General features: G+C 43.1%; 1 protein-coding gene across 1 annotated transcript in view; it reads right to left on the bottom strand.

Annotated features, from left to right (window-relative positions):
• The window catches only part of EPS8L1 (EPS8 signaling adaptor L1), a 304,222-nt gene extending 288,049 nt beyond the window's left edge, over positions 1–16,173 (bottom strand). The window contains exon 1 of the mRNA XM_077457059.1: positions 16,048–16,173. The gene's annotated coding sequence lies outside the window, so the exon portion shown is untranslated. The remainder of the gene's footprint in view (positions 1–16,047) is intronic.
• Positions 16,174–18,080: the final 1,907 nt, after the last annotated feature.

Here is an 18,080-nt window from a genome sequence, read left to right as displayed (position 1 = left end):
AGGCTACAGAAGGGTAGCCTTGGCTGGGAGCCATATAGCCCAGAGTATCATCACCGTTGTACTACAAGATCCTTTGTTGCCCTCAACCTTAACTGCTGTGGTAAGGAATTTTAGTCTTATCCCTGGACATGGGGAGAAGGCAGAGCAGCCAGAAAGTTTGTGAGACTGTGTGCAGAGCTGGACTATTCTTTCTTCTGTAGGAGAAAGATCTGGAGAGGGGAAGACGCATTCCATACAAGCTGAGTATTGGAGGGGAAAATTCCTGGAAATCACCAAATCACCAAGGTTTGTACTGGAAAGATCAGAGGCCATCAATCTGCTCCTGCATCAGAGCTGCAGGCACTCAGCCTACACTGTTCAGCCACACAAGATCACCAGACGGAAAGGTATAGGCTGGAGGGGAGGCCCAGGGCATTGTGGGCTGCTTCTTGCCCAACCTTGGGAGACATTCAGACTCTTTGCACACTATAAGCTAAAAAGAATGCTGGATGAAAAAAAAAAACGCTCATAATAGCATAGTCGGTGAAACACTCCCAAAAATGCAAAAAAAAAAAACACTTCTGAAGCTTCAAAAACACTTCTAGACTAAAATAGTGTGCATGGACACATAGGATAACACCATTTGCTTCTAGATGCATAAAAAAAAAATACCTAAAAGCTGCTGCTAGGAGTGTTATTTAAACTAGCGAGGCCTACACTTCTTAGCATCATCATCCCGCCAGAGGAATTGCAGCATACTACCATTTCATACTGCCCAACCTTTTGAGGTGGGAATGAGGGACACCTATTAGTATGTAGTACATATGTAGGCATAGGACATAGGATAGTATCAGACGGCACAGTGGTGTAGTGGTTAGCACTCTCGCCTAGCAGTAAAAAGCGTTGCTGGTTCAAATTCCAACCACCACACTACCTGCCTGGAGTTTGCATGTTCTCCCTGTGCCTGCGTGGGTTTCCTCCGGGTACTCCAGTTTCCTCCCACACTCCAAAGACATGCAGGTAGGTTAATTGGCTTCTGTCCAAAATTGGCCCTAGTATATGAATGGGCACCTTGGATTGTGGGCTCCTTGAGGGTAGGGACTGATGTGAGTTTGCAATGTACAGGGATAGGGACAATTGTAGACACTCACTCAGGTTGAACTGGATGGACTGGTGTCTTTATTCAACCTAACTATGTAAAACTATGCAACTATGACACACACCCTGCCACACCCCCTTAAAGGAGAATTATACAAAAAAAATAACAAATTATTAGATAACCCCACAAGTTCTTTTCTTTACCACTACTATTCCTTTATACTAGTTTTTGAAATTTACAAATACAGCAATTTAGTAATTGGATGAAAGGTTTAGCACTTGGAAACACTTTTTGAAAGATAAAAAGTTTATTTATATATAACTATAGATCAGACCAAAATGAGGGACAAATGAAAAGGAAAGAGGGACAGAGGGACTTTGTTCCAAATCAGGGACAGTTGGGAGCTATGCCATTTGTCTCCATCCAGCCTATAGGATGGACCATCAGTGGTCAGACCTGTGATTCAAGGACATCTGTGAGGCATTGGTATGATGAGAGGTATTGGTATGATGAGCCACACTTACATGTATTGAACTTGTTGGCATCTTGTGGATTTGCTGCTGCCAGTACAGTTTTGCTTAAAAGGGGACTGAATCAGTCTTCCTCTACCTTTGGACTATCCTCATTTGGAGGGTGAGCACTCCAACAAAGGATCCAAGAGCCCCAGGCTTCACATTGGCTATATAAATTGGTCAATGGCTAGATAGTACTATTCAGTTCTGTGACTGCAGTGCTGATATTATTTGTTGCAGGGTAATTCCTTTCTGATACATCTAGTGTGTTCTGACAGGGGCTTGTACACAATCCAAGGCTGGAATGCTTTGCACATGGTTGTGGCACAATCTTTTAATGGGGTTAAAGTGGTTCTAAATTTAATCCACTTATTACCTTAATGCATTCCTTAAGGTAAAAAAAAAAAAAGAGGACTCACCGTTTGTTGTGCCTCCCCCCACCCCTAAACATTAACCTTCTCTCACAATCCAATGCTGTATTGTCTGCAGCACTGCTGTTCCCTCTTCCTGGTCTCACAAAAGACTCTGAGAACAGTAGAAGCCATAGACTCCTACTGCTGGCAGTCAAATCCTGTGAGGAGGGAGTGGGGGCACCTCAGCTCGGGAGCATGCCCGCACCGGTGGCTCCCTCAGCAGGCAGCTTGCTAGGGGGTCACCTGGAGGAAGGAGGAGAAAAATAGGCAGTAAGCCACTGCTCTGTGCAATATACTTGCACAGAGCAGGTAAGTATAACATCTAAGCCCTTGTACACACGGTCGGACATTCCGACAACCAAATCCGTCGGATTTTGTCCGAAACTGTTGCATACACACAGTCGGACAAAGTTGTCAGAAAATCCGATCGTACTTAACGTGATGACGTTATTTCGTTAGGATGGGACTACATTCAGGCTAGTAGCCAATAGCTTTGGTCTAGGAATGTGATCTGAGCATACGTGGCACTTTGTCTGATCGGAATTCTCTACACATGATTGGACAAAGTCCAATCGGATCATGTTGTCAGAAAATGTTATAGCCCAGCTGGAAAACTTGGTCCGATGGAGCCCACACACTGTCGGATTATCCGACAACATGGTCCTATCGGACATTGTCCATCGGAATGTCCGACCGTGTGTACAAGGGCTTAGGAATATTCTGTCTGGTTCTGGGCACCAGTCCTCAGGAACGATGTGCTGGAACTGAACAGAGTCCAGATAAGGGAACAAAACGAATAAAGGATCTGGAGGACATTAGTTCTGAGGAAAGGTTACAAGCACTGAACTTGTTCTCTCTGGAGAAGAGACACGTAAGAGGGGATATAATTTCAATGTACAAATACCATACTGGTGACCCCACCATAGGAATAAAACTTTTCCGCGTAAGGGAATTTAATAAGACATGCAGCCAGTCATTAAAATTGGAAGAAAAGTGGTTTAACCGTAAACTGCGTAGAGGTTTCCTTACTGTGAGAGTGATTAGGATTTGGAGTTGCAGGCGGTAGTCTCAGTGGGGAGCATTGAGAATTTCAAAAAACTATTAGGTAAGCACCTGAACGACCACAACATACAAGGATATACAATGTAATACTGGCATAAAACCACACACATAGGTTGGACTTGATGGACTTGTCTTTTTTTCAACCTTGCCTACTATTTTGGAGTTTTTTAATGTGTTAACCCTAGCATTGTCTGTTCTGTTAAATCAGCACTTCCTTTAAAGGCTTTATTCATGTTTAAATGACGCACATTATAGTGTTACTGGTGCATCTGCATGTTGTAGGGTCCAGTTATGAGTTGGTCATCTCTGAAAATGGTGCAAACATTTCAGCAGCTCCTTAGGGAGTTATTGTTACCCAAGTAATAACATAGTAGTAATTATCCGTGTGTGGTTACACAATGCTCTAATTGTGGACAATGATATCTACTACATGTTTTTGGTGTAGATTACGCTATATTAGGGTGACCACATTTCTAAACTGCCATTCAGGGACAATTCTGCCAAGGATCAGGGGTGGGGTGTTGAATGTAGTCTCGGGGTTGACAAAGATTTCAGGGGTGAGTGATTTGTCAGGTGCATGGCTGGTTTTAGCACTTCTATCATCCTAACACCATACTTGATATGGTGCCAGGATGATCAAATCATATTATTTCTATTACTGCATTGTAATATATAATGAAATAGTTCAACCCACCATAATGCTGAATCATACCTACTGCCAAATTCAGCGTGTCACTTGCCACTGTAAAATTATAGTGTTTTATTCCTGCGCTACCACTGGTGATCTATCAAATGTCAGGGGCTGCTGCTACTACCGGAATGGATCACACCGTATCCACTTAATATGAAACTTAAGATATGTTGGTATTGCGCTGCCCCTATATTAAATAACCCTCCAAAGGTGATAAGTATAATGCCTAGTTACATAAATCAATAGTGTAATATAAAAATATATATATAAATGTCTACTGAATAATATCAAAAAGTGCAAAGGGCTACATTAAATAAAATAAAATAAACACACCACAGAGGTGATAGAATCCAAATAAATGAAAATCAAGTGAACAAAGGTAAGTAACTAAAAACAGTCTCTTAAAAAATTACTATTTTGATAAAGTGCAGAGAAAATGCAAAAAATGCTATTTGTGAAATACTACACTATGGTATTCCCTCTCTATTAATCTATTGGGTCCTATGGAGCAATAAGAATAACATTTAAAGGAGAAGGTGACCAAATTTACCAGGAGAGAAGACATATAAAGAAATCTATATACCTCTATGCGAATCCCTCCTTGCTATAGGTAAGGGGCCACTGCCCACTAAAGTGTGATCACAGCGGGATTAAGCACTGGGAGATCCGCACCTCAGTTGAATTTGCACAAGTTTGCACAAAGCACTTGCACTTAAAGAGACTGTTGTTTATTTATGGACTTGAATATTTATATCTTTTTATTTTTTTTTCTTTTTGATGGATTTCAATATGTATATTTAATCTATAGAGGCCGGATTCATTCTGATATAACGTATGTTACAGCCGGCTCTGTAGTGCTTTTACTACTATATATATTTTTTGTTTAATTCTAAAGTTTATTTCCATGTGATCAGGAGAGGGTACCCTCTTTTTGGTCTAGGTATACTCTTTCTTATTTTCTTGTATATCATTTGTTTATTATTAGGGTGGTTCACTTATATCACCTCTGGAGAGTGTTTACTTATTTGCACATTTATAAGATGCACTTGGCACTTTATGATCAATTCACTGTTTTTTGGCTTTGCACTCAATTGAAGCAGTTGTGTTTCCGTGGAGGTTTTCAATTGACTCTGTAGTGCGTTTTTTTATTTTTTGCATTTTCTCTGCACTTTTTCAAAATAGTAATTTTTTAAGAGACTTTTTTTAGTTACTTACCTTTGTTCACTTGATTTTCATTTATTTGGATTCTATCACCTCTGTGGTGTGTTTACTTGCCACTGTCTCCTGCTACCAGATGCAGTGTGTCACTTGCCCCTGTCACCAGATGCAGTGCTACTTGCCACCCATAGCCTGCCACCAGTCCGACACACTAGAGTCCCAAGAAGGTGAACGCCCCTCCTGCCGCCGGCTGCTGATGTGGCTCCTCCCAGTGGCAGTACAGCCCAGGGACCCATGCTGGAGTGGGCCTGGAGAAAAGAGAAGTGGGTGGCAGTGGCTTCGCTAGGGTTGGCGTCGCCCCACCGGTGCAGTAAAACATGGTGTCACCCCCTGCTAAGTATAGTCCCACCTCAGTACAGACCCCCCTTCATTAAGTATAGACCCCCCTCCCTCAGTACAGACCCCCCCACTGAGTATAGACCCCCTCAATAAGTATAGACCCCCTCAATAAGTACAGACCCCCCCAATAAGTACAGACCCCTGCCCTCAGTATAGATCCCCTGCCCTCAGTATAGATCCCCTGCCCTCACTACAGACCCCCTCTCCACTTATGCTAGTAGGGAGATGGGGGGGGGGGTCGGATATGTGCTGAGGGGGGCAATTTTTTTACTGATCACTGTCCCCCTCATCTGTCCATCTATCTACAATACAATAATCTTAGAACAGACCTCAGCATGGGAAATGCACAGCAGTGTCCCCTCCTTTGGCTCCTGTGTACTGATATAAACAGCCGAGGAGGGGGCAGCGGCTTCGGTCAGCTCTGCTGATAGAGGCAGGGAGACAGCCAGGGGTGGAGATCGTAGTGACCTGGAGTGCAGTGCCAGCATCAGTGTGTTTGGTGCTGCAGATGTTGAGAGGTTACCCGGCATGGAGAGCAGTGGTGTGGATGAGGAGAAAGTTCACTTCTCCTCTTTGCGTGCTGGGTATGAGTCGCGAGCTGGGACGTCACATGTTTGCTAGACACCAGGCGACTCTAGCAAACAGTGGTCAGAGTCTCAGATGGAGGCAGAGTGAGTGCCAGCGCTATGGCGGGGTTTGCTCGCTCTGTCAATTTCATTCCAGGACACTGTATTGTCTCAGAATGAAGGTGCCCGGGATAGACCTGCTAATTGCGGGTTTTTCTTGGGCGATCTGGGACACGTGGGCACCCTACGCTATATGGGTTGCATGAAAATCAGTGTCTAAAAGGTAGTGCACGGTAGCAAACAACTCTACCACAGAGATGTTAAGACTACAGCCAGTCAATGGAGAAATGTCAGTGTAGATTTTCCTCAAGGCTGGTAAACACGGGCCGAATATTGGCCGATATCGGCCGGTTCAACAGAAACCAGCCAACATTTGAAGGACATGGAGGGGGCCGGAGGAGCACACAGAGCAGCTGGAGACGATTGGTGTGGCTGGAGGGACAGCTGTGATCACCGATCCCCCTAATAGCGTTTTAGCTGACAGCCGCCGGAGGGAGAGAAGGAGAAGCAGCTGTCAGCTAAAAATCGATACAAAGGAGATTGGTGATCACAGCTGTTCCCCACCGCACCAATCATTTCCGGGAAATCGGGAGGCGCTTGCGGGTGTTCGGGAAACGCTGCAGAAATGCGGGAGACTCATGCACCTCGCGGGAGACTTGAGATATCTGCACATCCATATCCAACAACAAAAATGAAAAGTGAACAATGTTCCAAAGTTCATGTGTTGACATAAAAATAAAAAAGTAGAAAAAGACAAAATAGAAGTGAATTCAGCTTCCCACATGCAGTTCCAAGCAGATGATCTTGATATGAGCCTCTTCCATTGCTTTACATATTGCCTGATGTGACAAATGAGAGTAAGGAAATACACAAGCCTGATTCTGTGTCTTGAAGCCAGCTGACCATTTGATTTCAAAGGAGGATTCACATATATGCAAATGATCTCTTGGCGGGATCATTTCTTCTGGTAAGCGGCTCACCTTATATACTCAGTACGGTGGTGATTCTCTTTTTATGTGGAAATAATTGATTTATATCACGATCATCTGGTTGAAACTGCATATGGGAAGCTGGATTCACTTCTATTTTTCTTTTTCTACTTTTTTATGTCAACACAGGAAGTGTGAAAAATTGTTTATTTTTGATATTTAATTTTTTTTTGTTAGATACGTGCAGTGGTGGCTGGTGCTCAAAATTTCTTTGAGGGCGCAAACAAACTGAAAAAAAAAAAAAACATAAATTGCAGCCACTGTGCCCATCAAATGCAGACACTTGTGCTCCATCATATGCAGACACTTGTGCTCCATCATATGCAGACACTTGTGCTCCATCATATGCAGACACTTGTGCTCCATCATATGCAGACACTTGTGCTCCATCATATGCAGACACTTGTTCTCCATCATATGCAGACACTTGTTCTCCATCATATGCAGACACTTGTGCTCCATCATATGCAGACACTTGTTCTCCATCATATGCAGACACTTGTTCTCCATCATATGCAGACACTTGTGCTCCATCATATGCAGACACTTGTGCTCCATCATATGCAGACACTTGTGCTCCATCATATGCAGACACTTGTGCTCCATCATATGCAGACACTTGTTCTCCATCATATGCAGACACCTGAGCTCCATCATATGCAGACACTTGTGCTCCATCATATGCAGACACTTGTGCTCCATCATATGCAGACACTTGTTCTCCATCATATGCAGACACTTGTGCTCCATCATATGCAGACACTTGTGCTCCATCATATGCAGACACTTGTGCTCCATCATATGCAGACACTTGTGCTCCATCATATGCAGACACTTGTGCTCCATCATATGCAGACACTTGAGCTCCATCATATGCAGACACTTGAGCTCCATCATATGCAGACACTTGTGCTCCATCATATGCAGACACTTGTGCTCCATCATATGCAGACACTTGTTCACATCATTAGCAGCCACTTGTGCCCATCATATGCAGCCACTTTGTGCACCATCAAATGCAGCCATTGTGACCCCCGTCCACCTGCTGTCTGCCTGGCACATACCCCACCTTGGTAGCGGGTCAGGCAGCGGGTGACAGCTGCGAGCTGTGTGGGACGAGCAACGGGTCCTCCATGCTGTGATCCATGTTTCCTTGCCCCTCTTCTTACATTACGCTAGGCGGCCAATAGGATCTCCTCTGCCTTTAGCCAATCAGGTGACGGGTTTCTAGACCCACGCTTCCTGATAGGCAGTTCAGTGTTAGAAAAGCAAATATTCAATGCTCTGTGCTTTTAGTCCACCTTTTTTGAAGCCTATTAAAGCCTATGGCTCTAATAGGGGGCCAGACACCTGAATAGGGGGGTAGCAGCGGCAGTAATGGATAGATGCAATGCATGAATCTATCCATTAGTCATATAGAGGGTGGCGTGACAGAGGGGGTGGCCCTTAATGGATGCACCATCACTGGATACATGTGTTTCCATTACCTGGACTTTTATGTAGAAGGGTCTTTTTAATAAAGCATTCACAAGTTATGTTTGGTTTTTTCCAAGTTTTGTTTCAACAATTGTAGAACACATTTTAGATCACTAATTTAGTGTCAGTAGACACATATTTGACATTTCATTGGTTAGTCTTTGTGATAGTCAACTTACAGCACATCTTATTTATTCACTACTTTCATTTCCTCACTATTCTAAGATTGTTTTCAATTGCAGCAGTTCCTGACTGTGTATTTTTGTTTTTGAGGCCAAGCACACCTTTTCTATTATCTTAACTAGTTCCACTGTCAGAACAAGACAGCACATCCGGAAGATTGCTGTACTAACATCACATGGTTAGTACAGTGAGCGACTCGTGTTTTTTTTCTCACCCCCTGGGTTGAACGAAAAAAAGGAAGACTTACCGTGTATACCAGGCACAACCCAATGATTGTTTATGAGCAGTATAGTCAACATAAATGCTTTCCAACTGGAAAAGGCAGAACAGGGGGTGCATTACTTTCAGTAAGACAGCTTACTGTATAAATCTGCATAATCAAAAGGTGAGTGAGCACTAAAATACAATCACTGTTTATCAACCATTGTTTAGGTAGCGGAGCCTACATATCCACTGAGTAAATATTTCTGCCCCAATTATGTGTATAATTACAAACTACGTACATCACGCACACTAAAGTAATAACATGCTCCACCAAAAACACGCCCCCCCAGCCCCCATTCCATCCGATTCATGGGAAAATTGGCTGCCTTGAAACCAGTCCCTGGTGCCAAAAAGGTTGAGGACCACTCACTAATGTATATAATGAGCTTTCCACAATCAAGCAATTTGTTTGTAGATATTTTACACATAGGACTTCACAAAGAGAAGAGCATAACTCCAATTGTTTTCCTATTTCAATTAAAACCACAACAATAACCACACTTATGAAAACCCCTTTTACTTATAAGAAGAATATATAAACAGTTAAATCATGTGAGGAGAGGAGTTATGACAGCAACATACAAGCAACTCAATGGAGATTCTAGCATAGGGAAAAAAACTATTCAACTTCAGGGAGGTTAAAGTGTTTGTTACCCCAACATTTCATATTCCTGATATGTGCCTGCTGTACCATGCACTTGTATTTTTTTTTTTGCTTCCTATGTGTGGAATTCCTGGTGTTCATACCAGTTCCTCTGCTTTCCAATTAAAAACTGACCACACTTAGCAGGAGAATACACCATGGTCAATTCTCTAGGTGTGCCTGGTCTCCTCCAACGATCAGACTTGTCCTGACATGCTGCCCCTGCACAGCTTTTCACTGGGAAGCTCAGAGGTTTTTTTTGCTTCCCCCCCCCCCCCCTCCAGCAAAAAGGTAATATATATATATATATATATATATATATATATATATCTAAATATATCTATACACTTGCCTTTCATTTCTATTTTAAACTTAATGTGTTGTTTTACAAGGTGATAATTTACAATCACTTTAAGAAGACACATGGCCACTCAATGAACTTGAAGGGCAAGCGGTTTGATCTTAAACTGACCAGGAGGTTCCTTACTGTCAGAGTGGTTCCACATTCAGTGGTGGTTGATACTTTAAAAAACAAACAAACAAAAAACTTAGATGGGCATCTTAACAAACGCAGTATACAGGAATTGGTATTGACACACATACAAATCCGCAAATGTTGAAATGGATGGACTGAATCTTTATTCAACCTCACCGACTATGTAACTATGTACATTTTAACACGGTTAAGCAGGGCTTTTTTTCTCAGAGAATAGGTGCAGGAACTGCACCCTTCTGAGTCACTTCTCATCTCTGCCCCCTACCCACCTCTGAGCACCATTGCTTACTTTCATCCCCCACTCACCTCTCAGTACTGCCCCTTTTAGAGAGAGTAATGCCCTGTACACACGGTCGGAAATTCCAACCACAAAATCCGTCAGATTTTTTCTGACGGATTTTGTCCGAAACTGGTGTTGCATACACACGGTCGGACAAAGTTGTTGGAGAATCCAATCGTTCGGAGCGTGGTGACGTTCCTTTCATACGACAGGACTACGTAGAGGCTAGTAGCCAATAGCTTTGGTCTCTTAATTTGATCTCAGCACTTTGTCTGTCGGAATTCTCGACAAACGATCGGAAAAAGTCAGATTGGATTTTTTTGTCTGAAAATTTTAGAACCTGCTCTCAAATTTTTCAGACAGAAAAAGTCCAATAGAGCCCACACACGATTGGATTTTCCGACAATATAATCCAATCAGACCTTTTCCGTCAGAATTTCCGTCCATTTGTACAGGGCATACAGAGTCTAAAAAACTCTAATGCTGCATACACACAAGCAGACTTCTCGATTGAACTCCGAAGGACTTTGACGGAGTTCCGCCAAAACGGACTTGCCTACACACAATCACGCCAAAGTCCGATGACGTACAACGGAACGGGACTAGAAAAAAGAAGTTCAATATCCAGTAGCCAATAGCTGCCCTTGTGTCGTTTTTGGTCCATTGGAACAGCATACAGTCGTGTGTACAGGGCATAAAAGTGACACGTGTTATAAGTCATATGTGATTCAACAAAAAGTGACAAGTGCTATAATAAGTCTTTGATATGGTGCTGTAAAAGATCTCATAAAAATATACAGTATCTCACAAAAGTCAGGACAGCCCTCACATTTTTGTAAATATTTTTATATCAATTGACAATACTGAAGAAATGACACTTCTACAATGTAAAGTAGTGTACAGCTTGTATAACTGTGTACATTTGCTGCCCCCTCAAAATAACTCACACAGCCATTAATGTCTATACTGCTGGCAACAAAAGTGAGTACACCCCTAAGTTGAAAATGTCCAAATTGGGCCAAGTTAGCCCTTTTCCCTCCCTGGTGTCATGTCACTTAGTGTTACAAGGTCTCAGGTGTCAATGGGGAGCAGGTGTGTTAAATTTTGTGTTATTGCTCTCACTCTCTCATACTGGTCACTGGAAGTTCAACATGGCACCTCATGGCAAAGAACTCTCTGAGCATCTGAAAAAAAGAATTGTTGTTCTACATAAAGATGGCCTAGGTTATAAGAAGATTGTCAAGACCATGAAACTGAGCTGCAGCACAGAGGCCAAGACCATACAGCAGTTTAACAGGACAGGTTGCACTCAGAACAGGCCTTGCCATGGTCAACCAAGGAAGTTGAGTGCACATGCTCAGTGTCATATCCAAAGGCTATCTTTGGGAAATAGATGTACGAGTGCTACACACATTGCTACAGAGGTTGAAGGGGAGGGGCATCAGCCTGTCAGTGCTTAGACCATACGCCGCACACTGCATCAAATTGGTCTGCATGGCTGTCGTCCCAGAAGGAAGCCTCTTTTAAAGATGATGCACAAGAAAGCCCGCAAACAGCTTGCTGAAGACAAGCATATTAAGGACATGGATTACTGGAACCATGTCCTGTGGTCTGATGAGAACAAGATAAACTTATTTGGTGAGGTGAGGAGTACAAAGACAAGTGTGTCTGGCCTACAGTCAAGCATGGTGGTGGGAGTGTCATGGTCTGGGGCTGCATGAGTGCTGCTGATACTGGGGAGCTACAGTTCCTTGAGGGAAACATGAATGCCAACATGTACTGTGACATATTGAAGCAGAGCATGATCCCCTCCCTTCGGAGACTGGGCCGCAGGGCAGTATTCAAACATGAAACACCAATTTCAAGGAAATTTTCTCTTTCTGCAACATGATTAACAAGTAATTTGTTGTATTCAAACTTATCCATGATCCATGGTATGCGGTAAATAGGTCCAACACCATAGTGTGAGAAACATCCCCATACTGTCTTTACAGTGTACTGTGGCTTGAATTCAGTGTTTGGGGCTCATCTAACAACCTGTCTGTGGCCCCAGACCCAAAAAGAACAATCTTGCTTTCATCAGTCCACAGAATGTTGCGCCATTTCTCTTTAGGCCAGTCAATGTTTTCTTTGACAAATTGTAACCTTTTTAGCACATGTCGTTTTTTTCAACAATGGTACTTGTGGGGGCTTCTTGCTGCTAGCTTGGCTTCACATAGGCATCTGCTAATTGTTGCAGTGCTCATAGGTATCTTTACACCTTCCATGATCACCCTGGAGCTGATCATTGGGGTAGTTATAATTTATTCCCTACTTTGCAGGGATACAAATTCCCTCCCTTCCCTCCTGTCATAATGAAATCTGCCTTGTTTACATTCTGTCTCTCTGCCTGATGATCACGGAGTGCTGCCGGACATCAAATCCAAGGTACCCGCCGATCGGCTCCTGCTGTGAGTGGGAGTGAGCCGCTAGTGGCACGCATGTATGCCCCCCTACCCGGAAGATTCGGATCACGTAGATGCCGGCACCTCTACCTGGGAGCCGAGGGACAGATCAGCTTCAGGTGAGGACATCGCAGATGCCCTGGGCAGGTAAGTGTGCATATAGTAAAAGTGAGCAGCTGCAGTATTTGTAGCGGCTGACTTTTAAATTTTTCTGCGTAACTTCGCTTTAAGGATCTTAACCACTTGACCACTAGGCACTTAAACCCCCTTAATAACCAGAACAATTTTCAGCTTTCGGTGCTCTCACATTTTGAATGACAATTACTCATTCATGCAACACTGTACCTATGAAATTTTTGCCCTTTTTCACACAAATAGAGCTTTCTTTTGGTGGTATTTAATCACCGCTGGGTTTTTTATTTTTTGTGCATAAAAGAAAAAATCTGTAAAAAAATGTATTCTTCTTTGTTTCTGTCATACAATTTAGTAAATTAGTCATTTTTCTTCAGAAATGTTGGGCAAAATTTATACTACTACATATCTTTGGTAAAAATAAGTACAAATTGGTCGGAAGAGTCGGATTATGTATATATACACGTGATCTGGCACAGAGGTGCCATCCTGTAGCAGTAAAACTGCTATAGAGCGAACATTAAGTGGTTAATATAACAAAGTGCTCAACACAGAGGTGGACATCAAAGCTTTAACAGTTTACACAAAATGACCTACTCATTCTTCTATGAAAAACAATGTATATATGTAGCCCATTAGAGTATCAAAGCTGGTCACTATTTGCCAATCATTTCTATCAATTACAAATGCAATCTGGGTGGTGCTTCCTTTATGAATCAGCTGGTAATTGCCCCATGTCACAGGAACACTGTTGTATGATTAAAGGTCAAGGCGTATACAATGACCACTGAAACTAATTGAATCACTGTTGCTCTTTCACTTACAGTCATAAAAACAAATTACACAGCAGTAAACACAAAATGAATGTATGATTAAGAACTCGTGCACACTGGCAGAAAAAAAAAAAAAAAAACACTTTAAAAAGACATATTTTTTTTTCTTATAATGCCTCTGAATGCAGGCAATGTGTCCATGAACATTATGACATTTCAATTTATATTTTAGAGCAGCATTTAAGCGGCTTAAAAAGTACCCCAAACCTGCATACGAGGTGCTTACTGGCATAATTTACACACTTATATGCACAATAATTAATTCCACTGACTATTATACATGAATATTCAGGCAAGAAAAATGGGTTTGTACTCATCCGCTTCTAATGTTATAAAGGTGTATAAACGTGTAATTATGTGCCAAAACAAGTATTTTTTACATTTGATTTTTCTACCAGCTTATCCTGTGTTTATATTAGTATTTTTAATATCCTCCTGTGCAATAAAGCCCAAATCTTTGCTAATTAGTTTTCTAAACATGCCTTCAAGGTAAGTGATCTAAAACGGAAACCTTATCAGCAGTAAACTCTTTACAGTTCAAAAACCATGAAATAACTTGTTTTAGCTTCTTTTCACTGTAAGTCATGAGTGAACGCTTAGGGGTATATTTATAAAGGAGTGAATGTTGCGTTCAAACATTCTTTCGGTGACTCTTTCTGGTGTGTTTTTAATTAAAGTGATTGATTCACCTGCAGTGTATGTTTGTTGAATGTCACAGTCAATGCATTAGAAATATGCACTATACTGTATATATCTATCTAGGGTCTAATTACTTAACTTAAACAAATGCCTATGTCGTAATTTCTATACAACGATGATATGCATACTCATACTATCAATGTAATTATTCCACTATTTTCTGCTGCTTAAAATATTGTTAGATTTAAATCTAGTTTACTAGTTTCTAGGATTGCTGTGGTGCTATGCTTTACTGCCACGACAAAATCATATCTCTTCTGATGCAGTGCATGCAGGTGCAGCGCATTGGTTTAGACTTTACAAAGGATGCCTCCCTGGTACCCATCAAATGCCGCCTTGAAATCATGCCACCTCAGAATGCTCATTAGAAGGAAAACAAGCGAATTGGATGTGGATTTTCCCGCATTCAATTCGCATGACAGGAGATTGTGACCGACTCTCTGGGTTCACCGACTCGGCTGGGTTCACACTGCTGCGGGGGGAGATCCGGATGTGATTCGCACCGCAAATCACATCCGATCTCTGTAGCGATGCGAGTTCAGCCATACAGATAGTATGGCTGAATTCGCAGCGCTCCCGCAGCAAACTCGCACGGGACCCTTTTTTTGGTCTGCAACAGAATCGGATCGCATGGGGGTTCACACCATGCGATCTGATTCATGTGCGAGTCGGCAGATCGCACTGCGATATGCGGACGGATCTGGGGGTGTCATTAACATAACATTGACACTCCCAGCCGTCCGCATAGGGCAGTGTGAACTGCCGGCGGGAGGTGTGCGATGCGGGAAACCGCTGCGGATTCGTGGCGTTCCCGCATCGCAGCGGTGTGAACCCGGCCTCTATGGAGCCGGTTCACATATTTCCGTTGCGGCTGTGGATCGGCTTGCACAGGAACACTGTGCATCTTTGGCTTCGTTCCAGGGCTGAATTCAGGCAAAAATTTGTCCCCGATTCATCCCTGGAACGAAGAACAGGGACACACTGGACCCCTGCTTCGAGCCGCATCCATTGGAGGTGTGAACCCAGCCTCTTGGTGTAGTCTATATGGAGAGCAGAAAAAAAAAAAGACATTTGAGGTCGAGGTAAAATAATTCATAAGAAAAAAAAAAGATTTTCAGCAATTAAAGTTAACAATGGTAACTAACCTCTCACTGCACAATCTTGAAGTGCAATAGCATTTCCCTCCTGCAATGTTCCATGGTTATCAACCACTGATGCTACCCCCAACCATTTCCATTTAAAAATCGGAAATGTGTTATATGGTTTTTCGAGTATTTAGAATCCAATTTGCCATTTCCTGTTTTTTTACTAATTTTGTCAGTATTTAGAGGGCATACTCTGACAGGTTTCTGACCACTTCCAAATTGTCAAGAAAATGCTATAGGATTGTCCTTTAGTACCTAGCCTAAATATGTCTAAGCAGAGAAAAAGAAATATCACAAGAACTGATTGATCAATAACAGAGACCATCCAATGTATTCCAGCATTTGCAGGTACACCTGTGCCATTTGTAAAAATAAAGAAAAATCCGGCCCATCAACCATTAACCCTTTTCTGGCAGTCTATGTACGAGATCCTGGTGAAGCTATATTGCTTTACATTCACTTGGCACAGTTTTTCTAACCTGTTAGCAATAATAATAATAACATTATTGAACCAGACAGCTCACCTTTAAACAGAAGCAGTGAGGCAAATCCAGGATAGTTAATTCACAAGCCCAGAGCAATAAACTGACATTCCTCCTGAAAATGACTTTCTGGGACAGCTCCCTGTGTGTGCTCTTTCAAGTCCCCAGCTACAAGTGTGACAGGTGCAGGTCCCTTCCCTGTATTGCTCAGATGAGACACACCCACATTCCAGAACACTTGGAAACTAGGTGCAGTTTGCAACATAGCCAAACATAGCACAGAGACTTTTTTCAAAGAGCAAGTCCAAACAGACCTTGGGGTCCCTAAAATAACCTAAAGCAAGTCTGTCACTGATTTCAAAAGTTGAAAATAGGTAAGGAAAATAGTTTATACTTATCTGTCCTGCCACCCACTCTGCCATTCTTCTCTCTGTTGAAGAACTTTGGTATCTTAAAGCGGAGTTCCACCCAAAAACTTCCGCTTTTCGGACTCCCCCCTGCTCGTGTCACATTTGGCATCTTTCAGGGGGGAGGGGGGGGAGCAGATACCTGGATAATCCAGGCATTTTCTCCCACTTCCGGGCATAGATCGCCACAGTATCCGCGGTGATCTACACCATGTCCGCCCCCCCCCCCGCTGTCTTCTGGGAGATACACAGGTCCCAGAAGACAGCAGGGTCCAGTGAGACTGTGCAGGGAGACTCACGCATGCACAGTAGGGAACCAGGCTGTGAAGCCGCAAAGCTGATTCCCTTACCGAAGATGCCAGCGCCTCCACCCAGGAGTCGAGGGACAGATCAGCTTCGGGTGAGGACATCGCAGGCGCCCTGGGTAGGTAAGTGTCCATATAGTAAAAGTGAGCAGCTGCAGTATTTGTAGCTGCTGAATTTTAATTTTTTTTTTGAACTTCACTTTAAGGATCTTAAAAGACAAGTGTGGGATTTCAAAATAACAAACATTCATACTCACTAGATGCAGCATCAGACCCCCGAAGACTGATAATTGTTCCGTTTTCGGTCTTCAGTGAACATAGAGCCGATAACTATTAGTCATCTACCCCTCCAGTACCGGGCAGTGTAGAGGGGGAGAGTGGCTGGTTCAGGCTCTCAACGGCACACTGAGAGGCTAAGCCAGCTACCTGCCAGGCATGTGGGTGGATCCCAGCATTAAAGTCGGGATCCCTCTAGAGCAGTGGTTCTCAACTCCTGTGCTCAGGACCCACTAAGAGGTCAGGTTTGCAAGATAACGGAACTAACTCACAGGGGATATAATTTGCTGCTCAGTGATTGCAATATTCTAGTCTGCATCTTCCCAAGGTAATATTTAAAATCTGGCCCTTTAATGTGTCTTGAGGACAGTAGTTGAGAACCACTACTCTAGAGTCTGGACCAGCTGAGTCACAACAGCCAACACCAGACTTTAGACTGCTGTCGGCTGAATCTGGGGCACAGGAGTGCAGAACTAAGAGCACTCCTGTGACCCACAAGTGAAGCTGAGCCAAAATAGCTTTGGCCCTACTTCTCCTTTAAAGGATCACTAAAGGCAATTTTTTAAAATACCAAACATGTTATACTTACCTCCACTGTGCAGCTCGTTTTGCACAGAGTGGCCCTGAACCTGCTCTTCTGGGATCCCTCGGCAGCTGTCTCCGCTCCACAACTTAATGCGAGCTCCCTCGCAAAGTGTGGAGTGCTTGCGGCGCGCTCCTGTGATACAGCTAGCGCCCGTAGCCGCTCACTGTATCACTCGGACCCACCCCCCCAGCGCCACGTCATTGGATATGATTGACAGCAGCAAGAGCCAATGGCTGCGCTGCTTTCAATCCATCCACTCTAGCCAATCAACAGCCTGGGCGAGCGCTTTCGAGGGGTCAGGTAAGTAGAACGGGGGGGCTGGGGGAGCCGGTATTGATGGAGGTTTTTTTCACCTTAATGCATAGAATGCATTAAGGTGAAAAAACATTTACCTTTACAACCCCTTCAAAGCCTGAGTGCAGACGAAATAAAAAAAAAATTACCACATGGCATATATCTTACAGTCAGAGTGCCTCTTGAAATTCTGCTCTGTCCCCAAAC

This window comes from Lithobates pipiens, unplaced genomic scaffold (genome assembly GCF_037356315.1).
Source record: "Lithobates pipiens isolate NorthernLeopardFrog02 unplaced genomic scaffold, aLitPip1_a1.2 Scaffold_27, whole genome shotgun sequence".
Classification (NCBI taxonomy): Eukaryota; Metazoa; Chordata; class Amphibia; order Anura; family Ranidae; genus Lithobates; species Lithobates pipiens.
Note: the sequence above shows the minus strand (reverse complement) of the source record. Positions and strands in the feature narration are given on the sequence as shown.